The sequence below is a fragment of the Oryctolagus cuniculus genome, chromosome 6 (genome assembly GCF_964237555.1).
Source record: "Oryctolagus cuniculus chromosome 6, mOryCun1.1, whole genome shotgun sequence".
NCBI classification, from domain to species: Eukaryota; Metazoa; Chordata; class Mammalia; order Lagomorpha; family Leporidae; genus Oryctolagus; species Oryctolagus cuniculus.
The window spans coordinates 106,493,430-106,514,866 of NC_091437.1; positions in this window are offsets into that span (position 1 = coordinate 106,493,430).

A 21,437-nucleotide genomic window follows, 5' to 3' on the forward strand; every position below is an offset into this window, starting at 1 on the left:
GCAAATACTTGAAAGTCTGAAAAACATCCCAATGCAAACACATCTGGTCCCATGGATTTTTGGTAAGGGAGCTTCAACCTATAATGAGGCTCCTGTCAAAAGCAAGGCCTGGGAGCAATGTTAGGGAGGTGCTGTAGCAATGAAGAGAGGCTGGAGTGGTTTTTTTTTTTTTTTTTTTTTTTTTTTTTATTTGACAGGTAGAGTTAGACATTGAGACAGAGAGAGACAGAGAGAAAGGTCTTCCTTCCGTTGGTTCACCCCACAAATGGCCGCTACGGCCGGAACCATGCTGATCCGAAGCCTGGAGCCCGGTGCTTCCTCCTGGTTTCCTACGCGGGTGCAGGGCCCAAGCACCTGGGCCATCCTCCACTGCCCTCCCAGGCCACAGCAGAGAGCTGGACTGGAAGAGGAGCAACCGGGACTAGAACCCGGCGCCCCTATGGGATGCCGGTGCCACAGGCGGAGGATTAACCAAGTGAGTCATCTGAGTATAGGAGGCCCAAAGGATCCCCAAGTAGACACAACCAGAAAACAGCCTCAGGGAGACACATAATGTTCAAACTCTCCAAAGCACAATAAGAGAGACAATTCTAAAATTTGTGTGAGAAAAGCACCAGATCACTTTTAATAGACAGCCCAATAACAGGTTTTTCATAAGAAACCCTACAGGGGAGAGAGAATGGAATGAAAACCTCCAAGTTCTGAAAGGAAATAATTGCCAACAAGGAATCTTTTATCTAGTGAAGTCATTTTCCTAAATGAAGAAGAAAGACTTTGCAAGACAAGCTAAAGCTGAGTGCCTTCATCACTACTAGTCCAGCCTTACAAAAGATGCTGAAGGTAGCCTTACGTAATGAGTAATGAGACTGAGTCACTGATCAAAAGTCTCCCCACAAAGAAAAAGCCCAGGACCAGATGGCTTTACTGCTGAATTCTACCAAACTGTTAGGAAGAACTAATAGCAGTTCTTCTCAAACTATTCCAAAAAATTTAAAAAGAGGATATCCTTTCAAATTCATTCTAAGAGGCCAGCTTTGCTGTGATTCCAAAACCAGGCAAGATTACCACAAAAAAATTATAGCCCAGTATCCACCATGAACACAGATGCAAAAATTCTCAACAAAATACTCGTAAATCAAATCCAACACAACACATCAAAAAGGTCATGCATCATGGTCAAGTGAGATTTACCTCAGGAACACAGCAATGGTTCAACATGCAAAGCGATAAGCCTAAGACATCACAGCAAAAGAACGAAGGATAAAAATCATAACTGCAGGTTAAAATGCTGCTTGTGATGCCTGCATCCCACACTGGATGACTCGTTCAAGTCCCAGATACCCTGCCTCTGATTCAGCTTCCTGCTAATGCATAGCCCGGGAGGCAGCAAGTAGACAAGTATGTCCAATCTCACTGCTCTTCTCTTCAAGTTTTATGCAGTGCTATTAGGCAAAAGCAAGAGATAAAATGAATACAAATAGGAAAAGATAAAGTCAAATTATTCTTGTTTGCAGATCAGAGGATGCTACATATAGAGAAACCTAAAGACTCTGCTAAGGGACTATTAGAACATATAAACAAATTCAGTTACCTCACAGCATAGAAAAGCAGCATACAAAAATCAGTAGCATTTTTCTATACCAATAACAAAGGCACCGAGAAAGAGATTTTTTTTTTAAATTTTTGACAGGCAGAGTGGACAGTGAGAGAGAGAGAGACAGAGAGAAAGGTCTTCCTTTTGCTGTTGGTTCACCCTCCAATGGTCGCCGCGGCCGGCGCGCTGCGGCCCGCATCGCGCTGATCTGTAGCCAGGAGCCAGGTGCTTTTCCTGCTCTCCCATGGGGTGCAGGGCCCAAGCACTTGGGCCATCCTCCACTGCCTTCCCGGGCCACAGCAGAGAGCTGGCCTGGAAGAGGGGCAACCGGGACAGAATCCGGCGCCGCAAGGCGGAGGATTAGCCTATTGAGCCACGGCGCTGGCTGAGAAAGAGATTTTAAGAGCAATCCTATTCACAATAGCAATAACAACAAAAATACAATGGAAAAAATTTTACCAAGGATGTGAAGAACTTCTAAATGAAAATTACAAAACACCGATAAAAGAAACTGAAGTTAAATACAAAGTTCCACATTCAGGGAAGAATTAGTATTATTAGAATGTCCATATTACCCAGAGTGATTTACAGATTCAATGTAATTCTCATCAAAATACCAATGACATTCTTCACATCACTAGAGAAAGCAATCCTATAATTCATACAGAAGCACAAAAGACTGACTAACCAAAGCAATAAAGAACAAAAAGAACAAAGCTGGAAGCATCACAATACTGGTTCTGAAAACATTACTACAAACTCTTGGTACTGGCATAAAAACAGGCCAGCAGAACAGAATAGAGAACTCCGAAATTAATCCATACTTCTATAGGCAACTAATACTTGACAAACATACCACAAACATACACTGGAAAAGGGGCCGACTCGTCAATAAATGGTGATGGGAAAGTGGCTATCCACATGCAGTGGATTGATCCGGGACCCCTATTTCTCACCCCACACAAAAATCAACTCAAAATGGATCAAAGATCTAAATATTAGACCTGAAACCACGGAACTAGTAGAAGAATATGTAGGGGAAATAGTTTAAGGCACTGGCATAGGCAACGATGTTTTGGGTAAGATCCCAAAAGCAATAAAGGCAAAAGCAGACAAATGGGATCATATTAAACCGAGACGCTCCTGCAAAGCAAAAGAAAAAATCAACAGTGAAGACACAACTGACAGAAAGGGATAAAATATTTAGAAACTATGGCTTTGATAAGGAATTAATATACAGAATATATAAGTAGTTAAAAAAAACCCTCAAAAATGACAAAAAAAAAATCCAGTTAAGAAGTGGCTAAAGGATTTGAATAGACATTTTTCAGAAGAAGAAATACAAAAGGTCAACAAATACATGAAGACATATTCAATACTACTAGCCACTGGGGAAAATGCAAATTAAAACCACAATGAAGTACCCTCTCATTCTAATTACAATGGCTAGGATCAAAACGGCTAAAAAAAATACTGGAGAGGATGTGAAGAAAAAAGAACTCTTACACATCATTGGTGGGGATACAGAGCAGTATATCCACTATCGAGAAAGGGCAGAATTCTTCAAAACACTATAAATGGACTGACATAGGATGCAGCTATCCCACTTCTGGATTTATATCCAAAGGAAATGAAGTCAGTGTATGAAAGAGACACCTGCACTGTATGTTCACCGCAATGCTATTCACAACAGCCAAGATACAGATTCCACCTAAGTACCACCAGTGGATGAATGGATACAGAAAAGAGGCAGACATACATACATGGGGCATTCTTTAGCCATATAAACAATAAATTCTGTCATATGCACACAGTGGATGGATCTAGAGATCACTATGCTAAGTGAAATAAACCAGACACAGAAAGACAAACACTGTGTGTTCTTTCTGACATGTGGAAGCTAAAGAAAAGTTGATCTGAACTTAGAATAGAGACTGCTATGGGCTGGGAAAAGGGGGGTGATGGCATGGTGGACAGCAAAAGATTGGGTCTAGGTACTAAAACACAGTCAGATAGAAGTACCAAGTTCTAGGGTCCCACAGCACAGTGGGATGACTACAGTGAACAATACTGCATTTTATCATTGGAAGAGAGGAGCTAGTAGGGTCCAAATACAATGAATAGATAAGGCAATGAGAAGGCTGGTTACCAGCACTGATTGGTTTATGCTGTGTATGTGTGTTGAAATACAGCACCATGCAACATGAAAATGTACAGGTTTACATGTTAATCAAAAATTTAAAAATCATAACAAAATAAATGGAAAAAGGGTAACAATTATCTGCTATTATGGAGGCCTTGTTTGAAGAAAAAATTTAAAAACTGTTTATTTACTTATTTTCATCTGCTGGTTCAGTCCCCAAATGCCCTCGACAGCCAGGGCTGGATCAGGCTGAAGTCAGGAGCCAGGAACTGCATTTGGGTCTCCCATGTGGATGGCAGGGTCTCAATGACTTGAGCCATTATCTGCTGCCTCCCAGGATGCATTAGCAGGAAGCTGGATTGGACCTGGAGTAGCTGGACTTGAACTGGCACTCTGATATGGAATGCAGGCTTGCCAAGAGGAACTACACTTGCTGCACCATAACACTTTCCCCTTAAAGAACATTTGCTTAGTCAATTCTAGAACATTCTAAGTTAAAAGGAACTTAATCAAGTGTCATCAATAAACAAATATTTTTGTCTTAATGAATGAGAACTCCACACAATATGTTTCTTAAAAAATACTGCTGATGTTTGTACTTTCATTTGCTCCAGTGATGGAACTGTAACTATATTTAGCCCTCACCAGAATGCTCACAGCAAGGCAGCACCAGGGTGTCCCAGTGGCAAACCAGAGTGTATGAAGGAATAAATGCAAAGCCATTTCAGCCAACGCAGTTCCACAGCATGCAGTTTTCTCCAGGTACAACATGACCACGTCTACAAGGAAAGAGAATTCTGGGAGTTGAAGTGGATTGTTTTCCTCAGTCTCTGAATCAGCACAAACACCTTCTAATGCTCTGTAAGAATATAAACGGGAGCTGGCGTTGTGGTATAGCAGGTAAAGCAGCTGCCTGTAGCATTCCCACGTGGGCGCCAGTTCCTGTCCCCGCTTCTCCACTTTTAATCCAACTCCCTGCTAATGACCTGGGAAGGCAGCAGAGGATAGCTCAAGTGTTTGGATCCATGGACCCACATAGGAGACCTGCATGAAGCTCCTGCTTCCTGGCTTTGCCTCGGCTCAGCCCTCACCATTGCCATCTGGGGAATGGACCAGCAGATGGAAAATCTCTTTTTTCTGTCTGTCCCCCCCTACCCACTAACCTCATGATTCTGCCTTTCAAATAAATAAATAAATCTGAAAAAAAAAAAAAAAGAATATAAATGTAGGGGCCTGGTGTTTTGATGCAGCAGGTTTAGGCAACTATGACACTGGTATCTCATAATAGTACTGGTTTATCTAGAAAGCAGATGATGGTTCAAATATCTGGGCCCCTGGCATCCATGTGAGAGACCTGGATGGGGTTCCTGACTCCTGGCTTAGGAAGTGAACCAATGGATGCAAGACATCTCTCTCTGTCTCTCTAATTCTCCCTCTCTCTCTGTTGGTCTGCCTTTCAAATAATAAAATAAATATTTTAAAAAGAAAGAATGTAAATGCAGAAGTTCCTGTGTAATATAAGACTTCTTCTTTGCGATGTTTGGTTATATATTATTCCTATAAACACTACAGGCACACAGTAATAAAAAGTTAAATTACTTTTGCCTGCTTGCCCCCAGATAGCTATAACTGGATGAAAATAACCATCACTTTCTTTTATGCTTTGTGGATGCAAAGAATAATTCACTTTAAACTGGGCCTACAAATTGGCACCACAATAGGTTATTAAAATACATTCAGAGCAAGCACTTAAATCATGTTGACCTACAGAAATCTATGAAATAAATTTTTAGGTGCAGGTCCAAGCGATGAAACAGCCTAGGAAACACAGACAAAATTATCTGTCTTGTGAAGACATTTGCTTGTCTTTCATCCACACAACAGATTAATCAGTGCCTATTTATAAAGTGCTAGCTTCTTGGAAAATAGTTTGCTGTGTGAATTATTCAAAAGCAGAGATTTTTCCAGCAAGCCTAGTGTGGGAGTTCCATCCCATCTCCCCATTCTTGTAGGGGTTTCTCTGCTTTTCTCTCTCAACAGAGAGAAGCTGATAGAGTGTAACGAAATATGGGAGGTGCCCAGTCCACCATAAAGTGCAGGGAGAAGGGGTTGGAAAGGGATCAGTACAAGTTACTGATTAAAGGATGGAACGAAGGAGATGTGTGAAAACTTGCGGCTCACTCCCCTTCAGCTAGAAAGTTCTGAAAAGCCATGGGATAAAATACATTTTCCTAAAAAGTTCTCACTGTGGACAGAAAAAATCTTGCAATGAAAAGAATGGTGGATCACCCGGCACATGTTCCTGAGACAGATACTCTAACTCGTGAGGGGAGACACTCCCGCAGGCGGGGCAGCATCCAACTCCCAGAAGCTTTCAGGGGCCAGTCCACAGGGCCAGCAGCATGGGCAGAAGCAGGGGTGCCGGGCAGTGCTGGTGGCGGCAAGGGCAAGGCAGTGGCTGCCACCTCTGAGACCCCCATTGTGGCCCGGCAGCGTGTGGGGGCAGGGCGGGGCTCGAAACCCAGGTGAGACCTCCCAGGAGGATCATGCCCATTTTAGAGGACATCTGTGTCCCTGCTACTCTTCTCTCCTGGTCTTTCTGTCTGGGTTTATTTCTATAATTCTCCTGCCCTGTCCTTCTCTGGCTGTCATCTTAAATTCTGGTGGGTCAATCCCATTGAGCCAGAGCTCCTCTGCCTCACTACCCCGTCCACGTGTGTGTGTGGACTGCCCCTTCCACTGGATGTCCCCATCTATTCCTGAGGGCATTCACTTCGACTGCAGCCCAGCCTGTGTCAGCTATCCCATTCACAAAATCTACACCCCCCACCCCCCCATCACACATGCCAATGACTTTTTGGATTTGCTTCCTTGGCAGGAATGAGGGTGGCAGCCATGTGTGGATGGTCCAGGGCTCTCCTCTTAAGGCTACATCCTCACATGCTGGTTCTATTGCACCTAAATGCAGTGTTCCGGGGGTCCTTCTTTATTTTAGTTTGCTTTGAGTGGTGATCCACTGTAGCAGAGGCTCACCTCAGGACTAGTCACAGAGGGAGCAAATAAGAGGAGACAGGACATAGTGTCTGGGAGGTAAGAGGTGACCTTCAGAAGGAAGGGCCCTGCTGTAATCGCACCACCTTCCAGACACCACCACTGCCCTAAACCAACCAGCTCCACATGGAAAAGCAATCCAAGGCTACAGTGCTCTGGGCACATCATGGGTCCACGAGGGCCATGCTGTTTCCTGCATCAAAGGACCCATTTTCCGACTCTCTAGAATCCATCGATACCAGCAGAAATACAATGGTTTAAGAAGTGTACTGCATGAGGGTCAGGGATTCATGGTCTGTTCTTCTCAGTTCTGTTCTTGCCTCATTCAACACACTTGAACTTGCACTTGACTCCAGAACAGGATCTCCTCATTTTTTTTTTTTTTAAATTTTGCTGTCAAAAATTCGTTTTCAGATCCCACGTGTCAATATGTTTTGAGAGCTTCAATGCAGGGCAAGGAGGACCCTTAATTTTTTATTGTACTTCACTTAACATTTGTTGTGGCACCTGCATGTCTCACTATGGTAGACTGCAGAAGATGGTGATGTTAATGAGATTGTAGATGCAGCGTAATAATTGTACACCAATTCCTTTCGCTTTCAAATAGGCTGTACTATTTGCTGCACTGACATCAAGTCATGGCTGGACACTGTCATTTAAGGCAAACATATGTAAAAGAGGCAGTGAAACTCCCCCCTCCCATCTCCTAATTCTATATAATGTTGGACTCTCACGGGAACGTGACATTTGGCCCTGAGAAAGGTCAGGAGTTATAGGACCTCTGCTGGGGATCCTTTCAGAAGTTGGTCTGGTTAATTATTTTTTTATTTAGCTGAGGGACGGGGGGGGGGGGGGAGAGGAAGGAGATCTCAAGAGCTCCCACTCACTGATTCACTCTCAAAATGCCTGCGATGACTGGGGCTGAAGCCAGGATTGGGCAAACTCAGTCCAAGACTCTCATGTGAGTGTCAGGAACCCAAGTACCTGCACCATCACTGCTGCCTCCCAGGGCTGCACTGGCAGGAAGCTGCAGGCAGGACCTAGAGTTGGAAATTGAACTTAGGCACTCTGAAGTGGGAGGCAGGCATTGTAACTGTGAGGCGAAACACCACTCCTATTATTTTGGACTAAACATTCCATAATCTCTTATCATCCTTTTATATCCACTAATTCCATGATTTTAGTAAGTGATTCAATTACCAGCAAACAAACAAAAAAAAACCTGTTAATTTTAAAAGCAGATGCCAGTTTTAAACACAAGGTGGCAGCATAATCCTATTCACAGCCTTAGTCAGTGGGCTCCTAGAGGAAAGACGTTCAATGATTCTCGTGCCTCATATGTGGCGTTTTAATTATCTTCAATAACTTGGATTATCAGCCACCAAGATCAATTGCAGCAAACAGCAACTGGTCATTCAGCCAAACTCCTTAACAGGTAGGTTCTCTGGTCACAGCAAATTCTACAAATAATAATTGGGTGGCGCTGGGATGGCCAGCGAGATTAGCTGCAGAGGCAGACACTTTATAGTTCCTTTGAAGCAGGCTTGGGTTGGTAATGACAGTCATTACCATTTCATAGCTGTGGTTGACTTGTCATTAAGCATGAGAGAAACCACTTCCACCAATAGCCTCTCTGATGGACAAAATAAGGAGGGCAAGGTCCCAGTCCCATGGGAATCCCTCCTTCCTGCTTGTGACCAGGGATGAAAACCATGTGGTACCACGATGCTTTACGGGCTACAAATTAACCAAACAAATTGAACGAGGTTGAAGCGCCAGACCCAGTGGTGAGCCCCTGCCCTCCGAGCACCCGAGGAATCCCCGAGGCTCCTGAGAGCATTCTCAGCACAGGTACCCAGAGCCTTGCAGGTTCCTCTTCAGACTGAAGGGGCTGTGGTGCAGGCGGGCTGCTCTACCCAGCGCTGTGACTGACAGGCAGGTCGGTGGCACACACAGCCCCTGCTGCACCCTGCTTGGGAAAGGCTCTCTGCCCATCTGAGACTGTCACCAACATCGCCCTCTCTCCGACGCATGCACAGGGTGGAACGTGGTGAGGGATCCTGAGTTTATTGTCTCTGCAGAGGAACACTGTGAGGTGTGCGCAGCACCTGTGAACCAGGGCAGAAACCCAGGCAGCCTGGCAACCTCCTGCCCACAGGGACCCTGCTGTCACGCCGTGCTGCTGACGAGGAAGAGCCGGCATGCCTCTAAGAGCAGGTTATAAATCCTTACGGCCCTCTGTCAGCATAACTTCATTACTTTCTGTACAGACCAAACCTATTGATCCACACAGGAAACCGGAATGCTGACCCTCTTTGGGGGGATGGGCTGCATGTGGTTGACACTTGTCTTCCAGAATACATTACAGCAGCATCACAGAAATAGGAGTTTATTTAGGGTAGCTTATTGGTGATAAAAGCCTGGCCAGGAATGCCAAAAGGCCAGCATTTTTTTTGTTTGCTTAAGAAAGCTTTTATTTAGAGGGGCAATAAGAGATGGAGGAGGTAGTCTAAAACTGTAAAACAGTCTAGTTCTGCATACAGGCATACAGACTTACCTCTCAGGGTACAGCCTAACAACTAGTCATGGGGCTCCAAACCCATAAGAATCAGTGGTATAAACGCCATCTTCACTGTTACAATGATCATATTAAATGTTAAAGGCAACAGATAAACCGGTCTAAGTTTAAAAGGGATGATATAAATAGCATCAAGTACCTGGTAAAAATAATAGAATTAAAAAGGAAGGACCAACATGGGAAGCAGTCCACACAGCAGACTCCTAGAATGACATTCACAGTAAATAACACTCTGACCTCAGAATCAATCCTTAAGGCTTCCTGGTCAGGCTGAAAGGCCTGGGAGAGCATTTCAGGCATGGAAAGCCAAGACTCTGTGACAAAAAATATATCCTACATGGAGGATGTCTGTGAGACCTCAGAGGAAAAAAGGGTCATCAAAGAAGGAGACTCTCTTCTCTGAAGGGAGAAGAGAACATCCACTTTGCTTATGGCTGTGTCCAAATACCGATGGAGTCTATGGTCACAAAAGGCCTCCATAGCCTTGGCAGCCCATGGCAAGAGCCTCGGATGATCAAAAAGTGTTAATTGTTAAAGGAACAACAGTAGTTATTGTGCACTTGCTCCCCATGTAGGACCTCTGTCCCTATTGAATTGTAATATGAGAGTCGACTGCAAATTCTCTCCCCAAACTGTACTCTATATGTTGTATGTGGGCGTGGGTACAAATTGTTGAAGTCTATGATTAGCATAGAGTTGGTCCTCTGTATATAAAGTCATACTAAAAAAGTTCCATAATGAAGAAGGAGATGGGAGAAGGAGAGGGAGGTGGGATGGGAGCTGGGGGGAGTATGGGGGGAAAGAACCACTATATTCTTTTCTTTTTCTTTGACAGATAGAGTTAGACAGTGAGAGAGACAGAGAGAAAGGTCTTCCTTTTCCATTGGTTCACCACCCAAATGGCCACCACAGCCGGAGCTACGCCGATCCGAAGCCAGGAGCCAGGTGCTTCCTCCTGGTCTCCCATGCGGGTGCAGGGCCCAAGCACTTGGGCCATCCTCCACTGCTTCCCTGGGCCACAGAAGAGAGCTGGACTGGAAGAGGAGCAGCCGGGACTAGAGCCTGGTGCCCATGTGGGATGCCTGCGCTGCAGGCAGAGGATTAACCAAGTGAGCCACTGCGCCAGCCCTGAGCCACTATATTCTTATAGTTATATCTATATAAAATGCATTCATTAAATAAAAATTTAAAAAAGAAAGCTTTTATTTAGTAAATATAAATTTCATAGGTACAACTTTTGGAATGCAGCGGTTCTTCCCTCCCATACCTGCCCTCTCACCTCCACTCCCTTCTTACCTCCTACTCCCTCTACCATCCCATTCTTCATTAAGATTCATTTTAATTATTTTTATATACAGAAGATCAACTCTATACTAAGTAAAGATTTCAACAGTTTGCACCCACACAGACACACAAAGTATAAAGTACTGTTTGAAGACAAATTTACCATTAATTCTCATAGTGTAACACATTAAGGAGGTCCTACATGTGGAGCAAGTGCACAGTGACTCCTGTTGTTGGTTTAACAATTGACACTCTTATTTATGACATCAGTGATCACCTGAGGCTCCTGTCATGAGCTGCCAAGTCTATGGAAGCCTATTGAGTCCACAAACTGTCAGTATTTAGACAGGGCCATAAGCAAAGTGGAAGTTCTGTCCTCCCTTCAGAGAAAGGTACTTCATTCTTTGATGGTCCCTTCTTTCCACTGGGATCTCACAGAGATTTTTCATGTAGGCCATTTTTTGCCACAGTGTCTTGGCTTTCCATGCCTGAAATACTCTCATGGGCTTTTAAGCCAGATCTGAATGCCGTATGGGCTGATTCTGAGGCCAGAGTGCTGTTTAGGGCATTTGTCATTCCATGAGTCTGCTGTGTGGCCTGCTTCCCATGTTGGATCATTCTCTCCTTTTTAATTCTATCATTACTAGCAGACACCTGGTCTTATTTATGTGATCCCTTTGACACTTATTCCTATGTTTATGATCAGTTATGCACTTAAAATGATCACTTTAACTAGTAAGATAAGGCCAGCACTTTTGATGAGTCAGGAAAGACTCGAATGTTGCTTTTATTTGCATCCTGACTTCAAAGCCAATTGCTATGGTTCTTTTGGAGGGCAAATTTAGAGAGAAAGAGAAAGATTTAGATATTTCTAGAGGTTTCTATTCTAGGCTTCCTAGACAGGCCCCTAAGGCTTGTTTTTATTTAGGTTAATATGATGTATTCTATGAAGCATAAGTGAGGAGCACAATTCTTATTTTGTGTAAGAAATCTTCATGGAATTGCTTAGAAAGCACGAAGCATGGACTTTAAGTTTTATACCGCCCTGCACTGCATGTCTGCTCATCCGATCCGATTTAAAAGCTCCTTGAGGGCAGGCATGGAGTCACCTCCTTTCCCACCATATTCTCAGCATCTACATGACCTGAAAACTATGACCCGTTCAGGGCCTTTTAATGGAATATGTGCTTCTGTACAGAAAGAATGGTGAGTAGATTCCCAAGCAGACTCTCATAACGCTCATTCATAATCTGTGCAGTAAAGGAGAAAAGGGGAATGAAAGAGGAGCACACTAAGTAAACAACTGAGAGACCAGACAAGGGGCAGGCATTTGGTGCAGCAGGTGACACACTGCTGAGGATGCCTGCACCCCCTATCACACTGGAGTGTCTGCTTCTGACTCCAGCGACCTGCTAATGCACACCCTGGGGGGCAGCAAGTCATGACTCAAGCTCTTGAGTCCCTGCTACTCACATGGGACACCTAGGTTGAGCTCCAGGCTCTTGCCTTCAGCCTGGCCCAGCTCGGTTAGTGAGGGAATTTGGGAATTAACCAGTGATGGAATCCCTCTCTCTCTCTTGTTCCCTCTATCTCTATTTATTCAAAATACAAAATCAGCCAGGTACGTCTTCAGGCCAAACATTAACTCTGGAATGAACACAGCCCCCTGGATTCTCTGCTCTGTCACTGAAGCAGTAGAACTGCTCTTGGCAAAAGTCACAGACAACAGCAATGTCAGCTTGGCTGCACATGAGCCATCACTGGCATTGGTGGGCCTTGCAGCACGGGTGATCTCACTGGGTCCCCAGGCTCTGTGCTCCCGGGTCCTCAGTGATGACAGTTTCACCCCTCTCCATTTCTGGGGGAACCTGACGCCGGCCATCCTCTTCTTCCTTCACTAGGGGCTGCGCCTTGCATTTCTCTGAGGAACAGGGAGCCTTGAATGTTCCTGGCTGTTCTCAGTCCCTCATCTGATGAGAGCCACACCAGTCTCTAGGCCTCAGCTTAAATGTCGCTCCCTGGAGCAACTCGCTTTCTTTCTTCCCTTTCTTCTTTTTTTCTCTTCCTTCCTTTCTTTCTCCCTTTCCCTTTTTAAAGATTTATTTATTTATTTGAAAGGCAGAATGACAGAGAGAGGTGGGGACACACACACACACACACGCATGCACACACATACAATCTTCCACCTGCTGATTCACTCCTCAAATGGCCACACCAGTCAGGCTGGGCCAGACTGAAGCCAGGACCCTGGAACTCCACTCAGGCCTCCCACGCGAGTGGTAGCCCAAGCACTTGGGCCATCACTGTTGCCTCCCCAGGTGCATGAGCAGGGCGCTGGACCAGAAGCGGAGCAGCTGGCATCTGAGCTGGGTCTCCAATGTGGGAAGCCAGCACTGCAGGTGGTGGCTTAACCTGCTGTGCCAGCCTTGCCAAGAAGCTGCAATCCTCCCATCCCTAAGTCTAGTCAAGGTCCCTCTTTTTTTTTTTTGACAGGCAGAGTGGACAGTGAGAGAGAGAGAGACAGAGAGAAAGGTCTTCCTTTTGCCGTTGGTTCACCCTCCAATGGCCGCTGCACCACGCTGATCCGATGGCAGGAGCCAGGTACTTATCCTGGTCTCCCATGGGGTGCAGGGCCCAAGCACTTGGGCCATCCTCCACTGCACTCCCTGGCCATAGCAGAGAGCTGGCCTGGAAGAGGGGCAACTGGGACAGAATCCGGCACCCCAACCGGGACTAGAACCCTGTGTGCCGGCGCTGCAAGGCGGAGGATTAGCCTAGTGAGCCGTGGCGCCGGCCCGAGGTCCCTCTTTTAAAAGGTTTTCCTTCCTGGCATGAAAGAATGGAAAAAAATTGAAACTGTGAAGCCATCCAGGTGTCCCCTCCACTGGTCAAATCCCTAAGAAGGTGTGGCTCTGAACAGACCTCGGTGACTCGCAGCTGTAGCCCTCTGTGCGCAGCACACAGTAGGTACTTCATGAATATTTACTGAATGAATGAGCAGCACCTTTTGTGCTATTCCAGGAGGAGGAGGTGCGCACTGAGCAGACCTGCCAATGATGGTACCAACTTGAGGAGGAAACTCTCCTCGGTATTCTCAAGTGATCCTGGAACTCTCTGGGGACACCAGGAGTTAGGGAAGTCTGCTTGCCGAGCTCCTGGCCACCGGCTGGGGGCAGCTCCATGATGCCTTCCTACATACCATCAGTCAGCCTGGCTTGACCCAGGGTCCCTCTACGGCCCTGAGAAGGCCCACTACTCATCTAGTTTGACTCCTAGGTTTGACATCAAAAACCTAAAAGGAGTATATACTATGTGCCGGCCAACTTTCCACACATTATTTTATTTAATCCTTATGGCCCTTTGATGTGGTGTTTGTCTATTTGATGGATGAAAACACTACAGTCCAAGCTAAGTGCCTTGTCTAGGACTGCGCAAGGCAGGTGTCCCAACCAGTGTCCCCAGCACTTTCTGTTCCAATGCTCTGCCCTGGAGTGCCGTCTCACCCCTGTGCCTTCCTGACTGGCAGGTGTCTGGGGACAGCAGCAGGCAGGTGAGGACCTGCCCATCTGACCTGGCCCCTCTCAGGTTCTGCTTCCGACACCAGAGAGCAGGAAGTTCACTCCTGCCTGGGCTGCCTTCTTCTCATTCCCAGCTGGGCCTTAGTCACAGGCTTCCTTTCCAAGGGACTGCAGTCTTTCAGGCCGTCCACCGCACTGTGACATGCGTGGGGAGACCACACGGGTCTATCGCCAGCACCATTTGCAGTCACACTGGTGAAGCAATGCTTTGCAGTCTGTTCACGTGACTTCGGAGGCTCAGTGACCCAGCCCCCTCCCTTCTCTCCATAATATAAAAGACTTAACCAAAATCAAACTTTGACTTCTTTGCTGAGAAGTTCAGAACTGTACTCTTGGACATACGTGCCCCTCAATCCTACCATGATACGCATGGCTCATTACACTTAAAAGACCAGATTCAGTTGAACACTTGCTTAGATGGGGCCGATCTCCAATGCTCCACTCCATCCCCAACCCAAGCCCTTGCCCCCACCACGCTGCTTCACAGAGACGGCACATCAAAAGATGCTGATGCTGGGAACAGTAAACCCTCCAGGCTGGAGAAGCAGAACTGAAGAGCACATGACGGTCTAAGTCGCATAACAGGGATGTCAGCAGAGGTGTTCGGGTCTGTAACACTGGGACCCAGAGCTGAGTCTGATGTGTCTACCAACTGCTGTGTCTCCCCTGCGTTAGGTGGACTTCCATTGCAAGGGCTGCTGATTGAACAGAGTTAGGAATCTACCCAGGGAGTGGAAAAAATGTCACTCAATTTATTAACTCATTACCTAGTGCTTCCTCCATCATGCTTATCTTTGATCTTCATCTAATATTTAAAAATATCCAGAATTATTTCAGGGCTGGCATTGTAGTGCAGTGGTGGGGTAAGCTGCCACTTGTAACAATGGCATCCCTTATTGGAGAGTGGGATTTACCTGGCTGCTCCACTTCTGATCCAGCTCTCTGCTATGGCCTGGGACAGCAGTGGAAGATGGCGCAAGTGCTTGGGCTCCTGCACCCATGTGGGAGATCTGGATGGAGTTCCAGGCTCTGGGCTTCTACCAGGCCCAGCCCTGTCTGTTGTGGCCTTTTGGGTGAGCAGGGCGCTGGACCAGAAGCGGAGCAGCTGACATCCCTCTGTTTCTGTCTCTCCTCCTTTCTCTGTTGGTGTGCTTTTCAAATAAGTAGTCCATAGATATTTTAAAAAATAATTATTTATGTTATAAATATAATAAAATACTTCTTGATTCTTCAACACTAGGATGTGAATCCTCAAACCACATCCCTATTATTCACCACTGTGACTGTGAACTGCCTAGGGCTGGGGCGATACCTCAAGACTGACTGGCTTGATTAAGAGTAAGTCAGAGTCAGAGCTTGTATCCAACAGTGTGGGATCTCAGGACGTGTCCTCACCAGCTTCTGCCAGGAGAGGGCAGGGAAGGCAGATGCTCCAAGTATGACTCCCAGCTCCCTGCGTCATGGCTTTGGTAGAGTGAGGCCTCTCAAGGGGTGGCCCTGAGAACTTGTTGGAAAGGCAGAATTGTGCAGCTTGCACTAGGCTTGTGAGCCAGACACTGTAGCGTGGGATGATGCACTCTGTTTACACAAACACTCCAGGTGATGGTGACACACCTGAAACGCGGCAAGACTGTCCTAGAACAGTGCCTCTCAAACCCAAATGTGACTACAGATGACCGAGGACCCTGTGAGGGTGTGGGATCTGACTCAGCCAGTCTGGGGTGCAGCCGGGATTCTGCCCTTGTGTCTGGCCCCAGCTGCTGTCTGGCTGCCTGCTGTGGACTGTGGTGTGGTAGTGACAGTGCCGGTATTCAGGCTCCTTCCAGTGAGGGTTGAAGGGTTCCCAGGACTGGCACATGGTCGTCACTCCCTCCAAGTTTAAGAGAAGACAGGGATAGAGCTCTGTCTCCCAGAAGCTCTTTGGATTCCCACACAGGGACTGAAACACAAAGCAGCCCTTTCTCAACCCAGAGTCTACTAACACAGCACTCAGTGAAAACACAGACCCTGGGGGCCGCTGTGTGGCAAAGCAGGTCAAGCTGCCTTCTGGGTCAACAGCCAGAAGTGGCCAACACCCAAATGGGTGTCAGTTTGAGTCCCGGCTGCTCCACTTCCAATCTAGTTCCCTGTTAATGCCTTTGTACCCACATGGGAGATCCTGACAGAGTTCCAGGCTCCTAGCTTTGGTCTGGCCCAGCCCTAATTGTTGTGGTCATTTGGGGAGTGAGCCAGCTAATGAAAGATGTCTCTCTCTCTGTGTCACTCCCTTTCTCTGTAACTCTGCCTTTTAAATAAACAAAATGTGTTAAAAAACAACAACAACAACAACAACAACAACAAACCAGATTCAGGTTCTGTTCTTTCCTACCAAACTGCTGTGTGGCTGAACCAAAAAACAAACAAACAAAAACCCTGTGCCTCAGTTTCCCTTCCCAATGCAGTCATTTCTTAGATTTTTAGATTTCATCCCAGATCTCTTCCATTGTTCAACAAAAGCAGCCAGTGCCTCCTAACACCTAAAGCAAAAATGCAGGACTTTCCACACCTGGGCAAATGCTGCCCAGCAAGAACCTTACATTCTCAACGGGCTCCACAGATGGCAGCCTCAGTAATTCATGGGAAAGCCTGCTGTAGCGGTGCCACTTAAAGGGACGTCAGGCAGAGAAATCAAGGGCGGCCATTTCCATCAGCGCACAGTGCCAGGAGTCCACGCCAGGGGCCTTTCTGAAATACCAAGTGCTCTCTGACAGCACCACTGGCCGGCTGCAGGACTGGCTTACGAGCCTTTTTATTTTTTAATTAATGTGTGGTTGGAATATTTGCACCTTTATGATTGAGATCTATAACTGTCTTTCCACAAAATGCAAGGACAAAAGCAAAGTATGCAAGCGATGCACATGCAGCTAACATTGGAAGAAAACACTTCTGCAGGAAAGTTTCTGATGCCATCTACACAATTTTAAAGATTTGTTTTATTTATTTGAAAAGCAGAGTTAGAGAGAGAGAGAGAGAGAGAGAGAGGTCTTCTATCTGCTGGTTTACTCCCCAAATGGCCACAACAGCCGGGACTGGGCCAGGCTGAAATCAGGAGCCAGGAAATTCTTCTGGCTCTCCCACATGCATGCAGGGGCGCTAACACTTGGGCGGTCTTCCGCTGCTTTCCCTGGCATGTTAGCAGGAAGCTGGACTGGAAGTGGAGCAGCCGGGACGTGAACTGGCACTCATATGGGATGCTGGTGCTGCAGGTGGCGGCTTAACCCACTATGCCACAGCACCGGCCCCTCTGATGCCTTCTAAAAACTTTATTTATTTATTTGAAAGGCGAGGAGGGGTGGGAGAAAGAAACATTCTTCCATTTGTGGATTCACTCCCAAATGCCCACAACAGCCAGGGCCAGGCCAGTCCAAATCAGGAATTTTTTTTTTTTTTTTTGACAGGCAGAGTGGACAGTGAGAGAGAGAGACAGAGAGAAAGGTCTTCCTTTTTCCGTTGGTTCACCCTCCAATGGCCGCCGCGGCTGGCGCGCTTTGGCCGGCGCACCGCGCTGATCTGATAGCAGGAGCCAGGTGCTTCTCCTGGTCTCCCATGGGGTGCAGGGCCCAAGTACTTGGGCCATCCTCCACTGCACTATCTGGCCACAGCAGAGAGCTGGCCTGGAAGAGGGGCAACCGGGACAGAATCCGGCGCCCAACCGGGACTAGAACCCAGTGTGCCGGTGCTGCAAGGCAGAGGATTAGCCTAGTGAGCTGCGGTGCCGGCCATAAAGCCAGGAATTCAATCCATGTCTCCCATGTGGTGTTAGGGACCCAAGTACTTGAGCCGTCATCTGCAGCCTCCCACAGTGTGCATTAGTAGCAATCTGGATAAGAATGCAGCTACAATTCGAAGTCAGGTACTCAAATCTACAATGCAGGAGTCCCAAGTAGTTTCTAAACCATGAAATGAAAATGTCTGGCCTATTCTGAGCCTTTTTAAAGGCAGATGTCCAAATTCTGGAAAAATTCTACCAGTCTGAAAGGCATCCATTTATTTTCCAATTTCACACTTGATAAGCATGAGGAGGTTCCAAATGTGATGACAGTACTTTCTTGTCTGACTGGTGTCTCGTCTGATTCCTCTTCTATTCCTTACCCCATGACAGTGTCATTCATGAAACACAAAGTTCCCAAGCACTTGCTATGTGCCAAGCATGATGCCATTTCTGATCATACCTTGAATATGAGACTGCACTTGTCCCCTGCAATTAAACTTTATGACAGGCGAAGAATGTTTAGAATTAAGTTCTTGATGCAAAGATATATTTTGTGAAAAACAATTTAGTGCTTAATTCCAAGTATGTGAGATGAGAAAAAAGAAGCTACAAATCCTCCCACTTCTACCATATTGCATTAGGGCCAGCGCTCCATCACAATAACTACAGCTTGATTCTCTTCGGCTTGGCGCCACAGGCTCCATGGGATTGGTGCAGCTGCAGTGCCCTTGGACTGATGTTTCCAGCTGAGAAGTGTCCTCAATGTGTCTGGAGGATTCCACAGCCAGCCTGTGTATGTTCACAGGGCGGAAAGGCCCACCTCCCACACGTGCACTCCATCACAGCAGGGTCAGCTGGCCTCGGAGGCCGGGCTGGATTCCAAGGAGCAGGGAGCTACCTGCGGAGAGCCCACCCCCTCTCCTATTCTGTGTTGAAGAAAGCTGCTTTCGCTTGATGGTTAAGGCTAAATCTTTTTAAAAAAGCAAATGATCATGGAAGACGTAGCACATGCATTGAAAATCACACTAGGACACAGACAGCTGGCAACAGACCAAGCCACCTGGTGACGAAAAGGGAGAGGAAGGAGGAGGGGACAGAGGACGAGAGGGCTGGGATGCAGGGCAACTGTGTGTCTGAGGTAGGCAGCATGTGGGCACTGCGCTTGGGGGCTTTTCAGGTCTTTTATTTTTTTCTGGTTTACCACTTTGCCTACAGCCGGCTGTCATCCATGAGGAACCCTGTGAATTTAAGAGTGACACTGTGTCATGTATGTATGATGTCTAAATATTTCAGTACACTGACTTCTCTCTTCTCCTTTGCTCACTTTAGGGAAGATAAAACTACACCAATCAAAGCTGGGGAAGACAGGTAGAACAGAGTCGCAGCACCCACAGCGATCCCCCTGTTCCTACCTAGTCTGACATCACTGGATATGGAACTCAGGGATTAGAATCAGTCGTGTTCTTTGCTCATTTCAAAGGCTAATACCAAGACTTTGGGTATACATGGAAAGCAACATGGAATAAACTACAGGGCCTCAAGAAGAGGCATGAAAGTAAAACAGAACAGTATTTCACCCATGAGCATGCAAATAATAAGTGGATGAGTGTGTTGACCAAGATCCTACCCAGCAACTAGTCTGGATTTGTGTCTGAGGGCCTGGCCAGCAGGTCCTACCATTGCCACCTGCCCCTCCATCGATTGGCCCCATCTGTTTCACTTGCCTTCCTTCCCAGGCAGATCTGCTCTCCAGAATCCCCCCCCCCCCCAACTCCTTGACATCTCCCCAGTCCTGCTTTGCAATACGCAGGCCATTTGTTAAATTGCTTATGTTCAGGCCTGGCCCTCAGATCATCTGATAAGAACAGATTTGGAGTAGGGCGCAAGAATCTGTGGTTTTTACATGCACCTTAAGTGAGTCCAAAGTAGGCTCTTTGCTGATGAACCTTTGAAGAACATATCTAGAGCTTGTGGGTCCTCCACTACCCAATTTTGAATTAACTAATTAATTCAAAATTTATTTATTTATTTGAAAGGCAAAGTGAGAGAGAGAGAGAGAGGGAGAGAGATAGAGATCATCCATTCACTAGTTCAGTACCTAACTACCTGCCACAGCTGGGGCTGGGCCAGGCCAAAGCCAAGAGGCAGGCACTTCCTCTGGGTCTCTCACATGGGTGGCAAGAACCCAAGTACTAGGGCCATCATCCACGGCCATCCAGGTACAACAGTAGGAAGCTGGATTAGAAGCAGAGGTGGGACACAATTCTAGGCACTGTAACATGTGACATGGGCATCCAGGTGGTGGCTTAACCCACTGCACCACAACACCTGCCCCATGTACAACACACCCTTGACTTTGTTCACTGCTCATGCCCAGGTGAGCAGCTGAAGCGCCATCACCTCCTTCACCCCTATCCCTCTTACTGGCTCTGGATACAGCCTCACTTTATCTGGGTCTGCAGGGCAGGCTTCGAGCTCCTGTCCAAGCCAACAAAATCGTCCCCAGTCCATATTACTATGGACTGGGCAGAAGGTAGTTGGGGACAAATACAGATCCCTTAGCTGCTTCTGAAAGGCTCTGTCTTCTAGCCTAGATAACACAAATGATAAATATTCTGCTAACTTGTTACAAATACAGTAGAAATCCCAGTGAAGTGGGTATCATTCATCAAGACTATACGGGTCTGGGGACTACTGTTGCGGTGTAATGTGTAATGCCGGCATTCCATATGGGTGCTGGTTGTGTCCTGGCTGCTCCACTTCTGATCCAGCTCACTGCTAATGGCCTGAAAAAAGCAGCAGAAGATGACTCAATTACTTGGGCCCCTGGCTACCCATGTGTGAGACCCAAATGAAGCTCCTGGCTTCTGGCTTTAGCCTGCCTCAGCCCCAGCCATTGTGAGCATTTGGGGAGTGAACTAGCAGGTGGAAGATTCTCTTTGTCTACTACCCCCACCAACTCTGACATTCAAATAGGTGCAGATTAAAAAATAGACTTTTTAAGTTCAGAATTACTCAAAGCTGACATATGGCCCAGCTAGAGGAATCCTTACAGAGAGGGAGAGGAAGGTTTTGCAAACCTGGTTTCTACATGCAGTATTGTCATTGGTTCATCCTGTGAAGGAAAATCTAATTCCACTGCTGGTCCCCACAGGCAGAGACAGTGAAACTCCAGCAAGTCCATGGGGAGAACTCCAAAGGCTGGCTCTTGTTACGAGGCCATGGTGCTAATGTGATTATAAGACTTAATGAACTGAAACGAATACAATTTGGAACATCTTCATAGCTCTTGGAAATCATATCTTCTCCCTCAAGACTTTCCATTTTCTCTGTTTGTAAATTATGAATAAAATGAAGCCTATGAAGAGTCTTAGAGTAGAATAGGCAAAGTTTTATATTTTGAATGTCACAGTGGTTTCCACGTTGAAGGATCATATATTTTCTGCCACCATATGAAG